The sequence below is a fragment of the Tiliqua scincoides genome, chromosome 5 (genome assembly GCF_035046505.1).
Source record: "Tiliqua scincoides isolate rTilSci1 chromosome 5, rTilSci1.hap2, whole genome shotgun sequence".
NCBI classification, from domain to species: Eukaryota; Metazoa; Chordata; class Lepidosauria; order Squamata; family Scincidae; genus Tiliqua; species Tiliqua scincoides.
Genome location: NC_089825.1, coordinates 138883194 through 138894960, shown reverse-complemented (window position 1 = coordinate 138894960; position 11767 = coordinate 138883194).

Here is an 11767-nt window from a genome sequence, read left to right as displayed (position 1 = left end):
ATTCAATTTTCTTCTTAATAAACTCATTAGTTTCTCCTTTATTATCTGGGTCCACTCAAACGAAACATATTTGCTTTTCCCCCCTTCATTTAATCCGTAGACTGCAAATTAGATCAACAACATTCAGGCATTCAGAAATGCATAAACTGTTGTTAAAATATACCACCACCCGAGAACAACTCTATGATGCTACGGCAAATGTATGCAAGATATTGGGCAATAATATTCCTTTGAGCATTTGGGAGAACTGTTGGAATAAGGAGCATAGATATTCTCTAAATATGACTTTGCAGAAAAATCTGCTAAAAGGTCACATGAGATTGTGCACTACTCAGGTAAATAGAAATAAAATTAACAACTGCTTTTAGTCTGTCTCGTTGGCAGTGCCAAGTTTCTGAAGGAGATTGTTATAATATATGATTGAATTGTTCTGGACCCAAGTTATATCGGAAGAAAAATATAACAATACTTTTTTAAAAATTTAGAAAATTACATTATGGTGCTTTTTTAGTGTTCCCAAGTTGAATTTATATTGGGCTGAGCAATTTGTGTACCAGAACCCTTGGGAGTTACACTGTCTGAGTTAATGATATTATAAATATGCACTGATATCAATAGTGAAAAAGAAAATAAACTCCTTCCTCTACAGCTCAAAATGTGTTTAATGAAAACAAAACACAACTTCCATAATTTATCCATTATAGGGTTTGATTTTTCATTTATCATTTTTATCAGTTTAAACATTTCAATTATTTTGTTGGTTTAGGGTCTACTTTTAAAAAAATGAAAATTATGTGAAGTGTTGCAAACAGAAAAGTAGCTTCTAAATGCAATAAATGATCCTTACACCAAAAACAGCACCCTTAGGGCACAAGCCTAACCAGGTCTACTCAGAAGTAAGTCCTATTGTGTTCAATGGGACTTACTCCCAGGAAAGTGAGGTTAGGATTGCAGCAATGGTAAGTCATGCACAAACACATAGACACATTTAGACTTTAAAACAACCTGTAGCTGCAAAAAATGGCTTAAGCAAGAAAACAGAAGCAACGGATTCGAGAGTTTACAAAGTCATAAAAATAACTGCAATACTCACTCTTGTCATGCTCTGTGTAGATTTGGGTCAGGTCCTATCCATCTCAGTGATCAAAAATTCATTGCAAAGCAATCCTGCATCCTCCAAATATTGTGGTCTCTCAAGAAGGCTCAGAAATGACGGAGAAAGGAAACTCAAGAAATTCAGGTGAGCAAGGTGAGAGATGCAGGTGGAAGTTAGCGTGGTCGAAGATGCTACTCTTACGAAAATGAGAAATCAGAGAACTAGAATAAGACTAAGGACACAATCCTAACCTCTTTTCTAGCATTGACCTAGCTGCAATGCAGCCCCAACACCTGCCCTTACCTTGAGGAGCCCCCCTGACAGCCTCTCCACTGCAAGATGCACAATGGCACAGCTATGTCAGTATTGGAAGGTTGGTTAGAACTGAGCCCTTAGTTTCTCCATACAATGATGCAAAGGGAGAATTAGAGTGAGAAGACTCTCACCCCAATATCTTTCACACCTCTGGAAAATGGGAGGATGCAGCCCTTCGAGGTTCCCGGAATATAATCCTCCTGCAATCTGAGGACCTTGGATTTCTCACCCTCTGTATTCATAGCCTTTTCTAAAGACTTTTTGCTCTTTTTCTGAAGATGATGAAGACGTCAGCATGCTGGATGGTGCTGGCTGCTTTCCAGTCCCCAATGGGATAATTAGAAATGAATGAGATTTTGAAGTTCTTGTAAACAGTAAAACATTAGAGGGCCTGTTTGCTTTTATTCAAGTGCTTTTTCTCCTTGCAAGAAGAACCAACATCAGCAGAACTTCATGCAGTTCTTTTATGCAGCCCAGTTCTATGTCGACCTCCACCATTGGTATGAGTACATGAACTGTCACAAATGTGCTGTATAACCTGTTGCACCAGCACACAGGCCCATCCTACCAGCAGAAAGACTTTGCACTGGTCTCCCACTACCATTTGGAGACCAGCGCCTGCTGGAGAAGGATAGTGGGAGGGCGGGAGGGCATGGGAAGGGCAAAACCGGGTTGGGGAGGCGTTGTTTCTGGGCTGGGGGAGGGCAGGGAGAAGAACTGCTCAGGCCTTTTGAGGAGGGTGGGGATGGCAGAGGAGGCCTCCACCATAGCCTATCCCCCTTCCAAACCTGAAGGCCTGACACAGGGCATCCCAGATTTATACGAGGTATGGAACTGGTGTGGATCCAAGCAGCCCCACTGAGGCTACTGGGGCTTTACCCAGGGTAAGGAATGAAGGTACCCCCTTACTTTGAGGAAACCTTCAGCAGCCACAGTTTTCCTGCTGGATACAGCAGAGGCTGCACCAGTTCCATTGCATGACATCACAGGAATTTAATTTGAACTGGCCTATTAATCTGTATCCCAACTGTCTTGCACACCACTGCAGCAGTCCCCATACATACATGGGGAAAACTGTGCTGATGAGTTAGTTTGAATCTTGTTTTTTTACAACATCACAAAAAGTAAAGCAGATGTAGGGCACAATCCTAACCCCTTACGTCAGTGCTTTCCAGCACTGGCATGGCAGTGCCAATGGGACATGTGCTGCATCCTGCAGTTGGGTGTCACTCACGGAGGCCTCCTCAAAGTAAGGGAGTGTTTGTTCCCTGACCTCAGAGCTGCAATGCCCTTCTGCCAGTCCTGGAAAGTACTGACATAAGGGGTTAGGATTGCACCCGTAGTATCTTTATATGACCCTCTATATATAATCCTCACTCAATCCATGATCCTTTCATTTCATCCATTGTGAAGCTGATCCCATGCTTCTAAGTCTGGGATTGGGCGTTGTTTGGCCAGTCCAGGAATGTGAAATTCCTCCCCTGTGGACCTCTTGGTCACTTTAATTTTGCAGGTAGTGCAGGTTCAAAGGCAGGAGCATGACCATTAGTGTGCATCTTGAGGTCAGCGAAGGCAGGGCTGAACCCAATTCCATCCCTCAGTGGCAGCGATATGGCAGGGTGGATGGGTTGTCCCTGGCCTGGATTGCCGGAGCTACCTCAAAGGTTCAGTGGCATGGAGTGGCCCTGTGTGGCCCGGCTGCCTTGGCCCCTTGCGGGGTTGACAAGGATAACCTGGCACAGCCTGAACAGGGGTGTGGCTTGGAATCAGGTGGTCAGACTCAGCCCTGGGGCCAGGTGTATTCAGGCATCTCTCATAGGATCCAGCCTCAGCACTAGAGTTCATTAGCTGCATTAAGAGCTGCAGGTCTCATGATTTCTACATATCCTTATATCTATTTGTTAATTAATAAGCTCCTGGAGTGAGCTGCCTGCTAGAAGCTGTGGGTTAAGTCCTACCTGGGACTTAAAAAAAAAAAAAAGTCAAAAAAGAGCCTGCCTGGGACTGAACTTTGAGGAGTATATTAGTTCTGGACACTTTAACAAAAGGCTTTCCTATAGCCCAATGGAGAGAGTTTCCTATAGCCCAATGGAGCACCTCCCCACCTAAAAAAAATGGGGTGTTTCACTCCAGCTGTGGCAGGAGTGCTTTTGCTATCAGGGAGCTCACATGGGATGGGTGTGTGTGTGTGTGTGTGTAAAATGGTTTAAAAATAAATAAATAAATAAAAGAAGTTGTCAGTTCCTGCACCTTTTCTTTCTTTCTTTCTTTCTTTCTTTCTTTCTTTCTTTCTTTCTTTCTTTCTTTCTTTCTTTTTTTTTTTTTTTTTTTTTTTTTACAAAAAAAGCACTGCATATACCATGGACAACCAGAGTAAGCAATCAAGAAGTGCTGGACCATATAAAATTAGACACATCAGTAGAAGCCAAAATTGCAAGACTCACTTTGGCCATGTCGTGTGCAAATCCACTAGAGAAGTCAATGATGTTAGGAATGGTCAGTGGAACAAGAAGGAGGGGCAGGCAAAGAACATGCTGGTTTGACACTGTCAAGCCTTTAGCATCCCAGGCCCTGAATTGTTGTAACCCAGGATGTGGCAGGAGGGACCTTGATGTCCAGACCCGGTGAACAAATGTAAACATTGGGACTGCAGCACTGTTATTGTAATCAGTTGCACCTGTGTTAGGTGGGAGTCATGTGACTGGGATGTGTGTGCAGAGTCATGTAGGCTATGGTGGAGTAGTGCAATGCACCACTGGACAGCCAATCAGAGTGGGTCACAAGATTGTCTTGTGACTATGAAGTCACCCTACTCTGATTGGCTGGCCCCAGTACATATGGGGGTGAGAACAGACACCAAATGTGGGTTTGCTGTGGTGGAGTTCTGTGTGTCTTGCTGCTGGTTTGTGGACTGCCTTATCGTGACTGTGCCATGCTATATCCCTGACTTCTGGTCCTTTGACTGACAACTCTTCTGCCTGCTCCTTTTACCAATACATGCTTCTGCAACAAACAAACCTGGGTCTGTGTCGTTGGCTCTGTTTGGGATTGTCCGCTTCCTGTGCTACCTCCCTACGCTCCCGTGCCACTCTACTACCAGGAAGGAAAGGGTCATCCTCCCCTGCCATCCTGACAGACACTATCAACACAGATGCAAAGATTAACATCCTACAATCGAAAGAAGTTGTGCTTGACATAAGAACATAAGAACAGCCCGACTAGATCAGGCTATAGGCCCATCTAGTCCAGCTTCCTGTATCTCACAGCGGCCCACCAAATGCCCCAGAGAGCACACCAGATAACTGCTTCCTGGTGCCCTCCCTTGCACTGGCATTCTGACATAGCCCATTTCTAAAATCAGGAGGTTGCACATACACATCATGGCTTGTAACCCATAATGAATTTTTCCTCCAGAAACTTGTCCAATCCCCTTTTAAAGGCAACCAGACCAGATTCCATCACCACATCCTGTGGCAAGGAGTTCCACAGACCAACCACACACTGAGTAAAGAAATATTTTTTTTGTCTGTTCTAACTCTCTCAACACTCAATTTTAGTGGATGTCCCCTGGTTTTGGTGTTATGTGAGAGTGTAAAGGTGAAAGTGAGAGTGACAACGGGGCATGGAGAGTTCTTGCCAATGAAGTCACCAAGAGTTGGGCACAACTGAATGGATAAAACAACAACAATATTTAGAATGGATCCATTACTGCTTTCATCATCGATCATTGCATTTTGCCCAGGATGAACTCAAGGAAGAACAGAGTACCACTAAAATAGTGTCCCTCCCAAGTCCTGGGAAGAGCTTCCACAATCAAGTGAAATGAAACTTCAGACACTTACTCCCTATGAGGCAGTAGGAGGAGTTGACATTTGTCGTTCAACTTTCTCATGGCTCCCTTCATCTCTTGGTTCCTCAGAGTATAGATGAGGGGGTTGAGGGCAGGGGTGACTACCATGTAGAACACAGAAGCCATTTTGTCCACCTGAGAATCAGAGAAAGGCTTAAGATACACAAAAACAACAGGCCCGTAAAAAAGACCAACTGCCGACAGGTGGCAGCTGCAGGTAGACAGAGCCTTCCTACCACCCTTCCCAAAGTGGCCACAGAAGGAGGCCAGGATGATGACATATGAAACCAGCAAGGTCAGGCAGTTAGGTAGAGTTATCAGGCCACCACTGACCAGCATGAGTTTCTCAACCAGATAGATTTCTGCACAGGCCAGCTTGATTACCTGTGGGATGTCACAGAAGAAATTGCCCAGCACATTCGGTCCACAGAATGGTAGCTGGGCTATGACCACCATCTGGACAGTGGAATGAATGAAGGCTCCTGTCCAGCAAAATATCAGTAGACTGAAGCAGCGTTGCCGGACCATGATGGCTGTATATCTCAGTGGCTGGCAAATGGCCACGTAACGGTCGTACGCCATGACAGTGAGGACAAACATCCCTGCACCCCCAAAGAGGTGCAGACCAAACAGCTGGGCCATACAACCACCATAGGAGATGACAGAACCACTGTTCAAGAGGTCGGTCACTAACTTTGGGGCAGCCACTGAGCCCATAGACATGTCAATAATGGACAGATTGGCAAGGAAGAAATACATGGGGGCTTGATGGAGCTTGGCTCAGACCACACAGTCACCATAATTAGGAAGATTCCCCAGAAGGACGGTGGTGTAGCAGGCCAAGACCAGGACAAAAAGAAGGAGCTGTGCAGTGTGGGAGCAGGAGAAGCCCAGCAGAATGAACTCTGAGATGGTGGATCCATTCATGTTCTGGTGCAGTGTAAAAAAATGAAGTAAGTGAACAATATTCCAACCTGGACACAAATAGCCCATTTTTAATCATTTTATTCCAGTAATGTGTAACCTGACTTTCAATATGCTGTGCCTCCCCCCCCCCCGGAATTATGGATAATATCAAGATGTTTTCGTTCTTCTTTCTTTAGTTCTCAACTTCTAGACTCTTCCAGACTCCTTCCTCTTGTTCCAACATACAAACAATGGTTTCAGGCCAATATTCATTGTTGTGTGTGCATGTCAAAATGGAAAGATAAAAATAAACTTGTGTTAAAATAATTGCATTATTAGACCAATTAGTTTTATTTGCATCTCGTTGCTTATCAGGACCAATTTCATTATTTCTATTTGTCTTTTTTTTTTTTTTACATTTTAATCTTTTTTACCCCCACGTTTCCAATATGGGCAACCCAATCCTATCCAGTACTGGCACAGCGGGTCTGCCAGGCCACACTGTATCCAGCATTGGATTTGGGCAGGCAGGAGGTCTCAGGGTAATAACACTTGTTCCCTTACCCACGCCAGCTCAATGGGGCTAGTTGGATCCATTGAACTGGTGCTGAACTAAGTAGCCCTGTGTAATGCTGGGAAACCGAGGATAGGGGTTAGAACGTAGCAGAGACTATCCCCACTCCCTCCCGGGCCTGATCTTCCCCACCATTTCACTCTCCCCCACTCTAAAACACCCCTTCCCTGTCTCTGGAATGCTCTCCCCCACATCCCAGCCACCTAGGCAAGCTGTTCAGGGGCATCCAGTGCCCAAGGGATGGCTCAGGACTTACCCTTGACAGCACTTATTCACTGGGTGCAAAAAAGCACTCTACAACACCCATTGCCAGTGCTACAGCCACAGTGCCAGTGGAGCCCAGCAGCAGGATCATGCTCGAAGGGAGAACAAGGTGGTCAAAAATTGAATGAAAGCAACACAATAAAAACACAATAAAAATACAATAACAACAAATGCTAAAAACTCAGAACTGTGAGCAAGAATACAGTGATGATTATTGGCAACCTTCAGTCTCGAAAGACTATGGTATCGCGCTCTGAATGGTGGTTCTGGCACAGCGTCTAGTGTGGCTGAAAAGGCCAATCCGGGAGTGACAATCCCTTCCACACCGGGAGCAAGTGCAGTCTGTCCCTGGTCTGTCTCCCTGACTATGGGCCTTCCTTCTTTGCCTCTTAGCCTCAGACTGTTGGCAAAGTGTCTCTTCAAACTGGGAAAGGCCATGCTGCACAGCCTGCCTCCAAGCGGGCCGCTCAGAGGCCAGGGTTTCCCACTTGTTGAGGTCCATCCCTAAGGCCTTCAGATCCCTCTTGCAGATGTCCTTGTATCGCAGCTGTGGTCTGCCTGTAGGGCGCTTTCCTTGCACGAGTTCTCCATAGAGGAGATCCTTTGGGATCCGGCCATCATCCATTCTCACGACATGACCAAGCCAACGCAGGCGTCTCTGTTTCAGCAGTGAATACATGCTAGGGATTCCAGCACGTTCCAGGACTGTGTTGTTTGGAACTTTGTCCTGCCAGGTGATGCCGAGGATGCGTCGGAGGCAGCGCATGTGGAAAGCGCTCAGTTTCCTCTCCTGTTGTGAGTGAAGAGTCCATGACTCGCTGCAGTACAGAAGTGTACTCAGGACGCAAGCTCTGTAGACCTGGATCTTGGTATGTTCCGTCAGCTTCTTGTTGGACCAGACTCTCTTTGTGAGTCTGGAAAACGTGGTAGCTGCTTTACCGATGCGCTTGTTTAGCTCGGTATCGAGAGAATGAGTGTCGGAGATCGTTGAGCCAAGGTACACAAAGTCATGGACAACCTCCAGTTCATGCTCAGAGATTGTAATGCAGGGAGGTGAGTCCACATCCTGAACCATGACCTGTGTTTTCTTCAGGCTGATTGTCAGTCCAAAATCTTGGCAGGCCTTGCTAAAACGATCCATGAGCTGCTGGAGATCTTTGGCAGAGTGGGTAGTGACAGCTGCATCGTCGGCAAAGAGGAAGTCACGCAGACATTTCAGCTGGACTTTGGATTTTGCTCTCAGTCTGGAGAGGTTGAAGAGCTTTCCGTCTGATCTGGTCCGGAGATAGATGCCTTCTGTTGCAGTTCCAAAGGCCTGCTTCAGCAGGACAGCGAAGAAAATCCCAAACAAGGTTGGTGCAAGAACACAGCCCTGCTTCACTCCGCTTCGGATGTCAAAAGGGTCTGATGTGGAGCCATCGAAGACAACAGTGCCCTTCATGTCCTTGTGGAAAGATCTGATGATGCTGAGGAGCCTGGGTGGACATCCAATCTTGGGGAGAATCTTGAAGAGGCCGTCTCTGCTGACCAGGTCGAAAGCCTTTGTGAGATCTATGAAGGCTATAAAGAGTGGCTGTCGTTGTTCCCTGCATTTCTCCTGCAGTTGTCTAAGGGAGAATACCATATCAGTGGTGGACCTGTTGGCTCGGAATCCACACTGCGATTCTGGATAGACGCTCTCTGCAAGTACCTGGAGCCTCTTTAGTACAACTCGGGCAAACAGCTTTCCTACAACGCTAAGGAGAGAGATGCCGCGGTAGTTGTTGCAGTCACCCCTGTCACCTTTGTTCTTGTACAGCGTGATGATGTTTGCATCCCTCATGTCTTGAGGTACTCCACCTTCTCTCCAGCAGAGACAGAGGATTTCATGCAGCTCAGTGACGATGATCTCTTTGCAGCATTTTAGGACTTCAGCAGGGATGCTGTCTTTTCCAGGTGCCTTGCCAAAGGCAAGGGAGTCCAGGGCCACGTGAAGTTCTTCTAGGGTTGGTTCACTGTCAAGCTCTTCCAGCACAGGCAGGCACTCAATGTTGTTCAGTGCTTCTTCGGTGACTACATTTTCTCTGGAATATAGCTCAGAGTAGTGCTGCACCCAGCGTTCCATCTGCTGCGCCCGATCCTGGATGACCTCGCCTGTGGCAGACTTCAGAGGGGCAATTTTCTTCTGTGTTGGACCTAGGGCCTGCTTGATACCATCATACATCCCCTTGATGTTGCCCGTGTCAGCTGCTATCTGTATCTCGGAACAGAGCTGGAGCCAGTAGTCGTTAGCACATCTCCTGGCAGTCTGTTGGACTTTGCTGCGAGCAGTTCGGAGGACCTGCAGGTTGCGCTCACTGGGACAGGCCTTGTATGCTGCTTGAGCTCTCCTCTTTTCCTCAATGACTGGTGTCAACTCCTCAGAGTGGGCTTCAAACCAGTCTGCCGCCTTGTTGGTCTTCTTGCCGAATATGGACAAGGCGGTGTTGTAAACGGTATTCTTGAAATGTTCCCATCTGTTGGATGCGTTTGCGTCGGCCGGGCCTGGAAGAGATTCCTCAAGCGCTTGTGCAAATTCCTCCACTTTTCTCTGATCCCGGGTCTTGCTGGTATCAATGCGAGGTCTTCCTTCCTTTTTCGTGTGATACAGTCGCTTTGTTTGCAGTTTCACTCTGCTGCACACCAGGGAGTGGTCAGTGTCGCAGGCAGCACCATGATAACTGCGTGTGATCTTGATGCTGGGAAGGCTGGAGCGTCTGGTGAGGATCAGGTCGAGCTGGTGCCAGTGCTTTGATCTTGGATGTCTCCAAGAGACTCTATGTTGGGGCTTTGTGTTGAAGAACGTGTTGCTGACACAGAGACCGTGATGACAGCAAAACTCTAGCAGGCGTTGGCCATTTTCGTTCATCCTCCCAGTGCCAAACTGACCTAAGCAAGTGGGCCATGAACTGTTATCAGCACCAACTCTAGCATTGAAATCGCCGAGGATGAACAATGGCTCTTTTACAGGGATTTTCTTGACAGTGGTGGCCAGGTCATCATAGAATTTGTCTTTGGCTTCTGCTGGAGACGACAGAGTCGGTGCATAAGCACTGATGAGAGTGATAGGTCCTGCTGATGACTGGAGCTGCAGGGACAAAATTCTTTCACTTCCCACAGTAGGTGGGATGATGGATTTCAGCAGGGTATTTCTGACCGCAAAGCCAACGCCATGTTCCCTGGTTTCGTTTGGTGGTTTTCCCTGCCAGAAAAATGAGAAATTTCTCTCCTTGACAGATCCGGAATCTGGCAGCCTAGTCTCTTGAAGGGCGACGATGTCCATCTGCAGTCTGCTCAGCTCCATGTCGATGACAGCTGTTTTGCGTGCGTCGTCTATTTCTTGCAGGTCATCAGAGAAGCCAGGTGTCATTGTCCTAACGTTCCAGGTGCCCAGCTTTAGGGCAGTAGTTTTCTGTTTTCTGTTGCATGGTGCAGAGTTGTCGATCCGCTTGTCGGTTTTCACCCTAAACCCCACGCACCCCATGAGGTTAACGGACCGTGGCGAGGCAACACCTTACTGGCTGGGGACTGCCCAGCTTAAGGCGGGCGGTAGCTGCCCAATGAGATGCAATGATCTCTCCCACCGTCGGAAGCAGCCCCTGGCGTCATGCTCTACGCCAATCGAGCAAAGACTTATAACCGGTAAACTGCTGCTTCCCGTGTTGTGCCGACGCCGTATGGCGAAGTTGGAGTGTCCTCTCCAGTGCGCGAAGCCTGGGTAAAGAAGGTATGGAGCATAGGCTGTTACCCATGCAGCAAATCCCCCCTCTCCACGTCGCTGGAATGGTCCAATGGAAAGGCAGAAGCCAATACGGTTGGTTCCAGCGGCGTCGCAGGAGTTGCCAGAACGTGACTGTGTTCAGCCATGAACTGCCTAAGGGACTCCGGCTCCTGATTTTGCCTCGAGGTTGACTCCTGAAGCCTTTTCCAGAACTGGATGTAGCCACAAGGCAGTGGAGGTTTGAGGTCAGAGTTTCCTTCTCTTAGATGAGCTGCCTTCCTAGGCTGACGAGTCCCATCTACCCGGTACATTATAATGGTTCAAGAAGCCTTCTGACAGTCGTCTCCCCCCCCCCCCCCAGGATTTAACATGGTGGGATATTCTACATCCAGAGAAAGCCCTCTGTTCTCATGGAAGCCCATCTGTTAGAGAGCACTGAACCTCCAGCGCAGGAACCTTCTTATTTCTCCTAAAAATATACACACCATGGTACAGAGGTTCTCTGTACTAACGTCACATATCTACAATGAAAAATAAATGCTCCTGATCGCTCACAGGAAAGCCTGTTGATGAATCTGCATCTTCTCAGTTAACTGACCCTCGGTAGGAACTGCATGTTGTACTGTTGTACTGTTGTACTGTTGTACATTGTTGTACATGTTGTACTGTTCACCAAACAAAGCAACAATTACTTCTGCTCACCTTCCAGGGGACTTCTGAAGAGGCAGCTGATTCTCATGGACTCCAGAGGTAGAAGGCGAGACTTTATGTCCCACGAAACATGCCCAGTTACGACCTAACACGTCATGCACCCATCCTGGTAAAGTGTCATGGCAATAACTGGTTACATTAAGGCCATCCTTTTCATACTTAAAGAATGCAAACTTACTTAAAGAATATACTTAATATATATACTTTATATATATATAAAGAATATACTTAAAGAATACAGTGAACAGAGTGGTAAATAACAGGCTGGAAAATAGATTTGCGGGTTTTCTTCTTTGCTTCTGCTAAATCTAT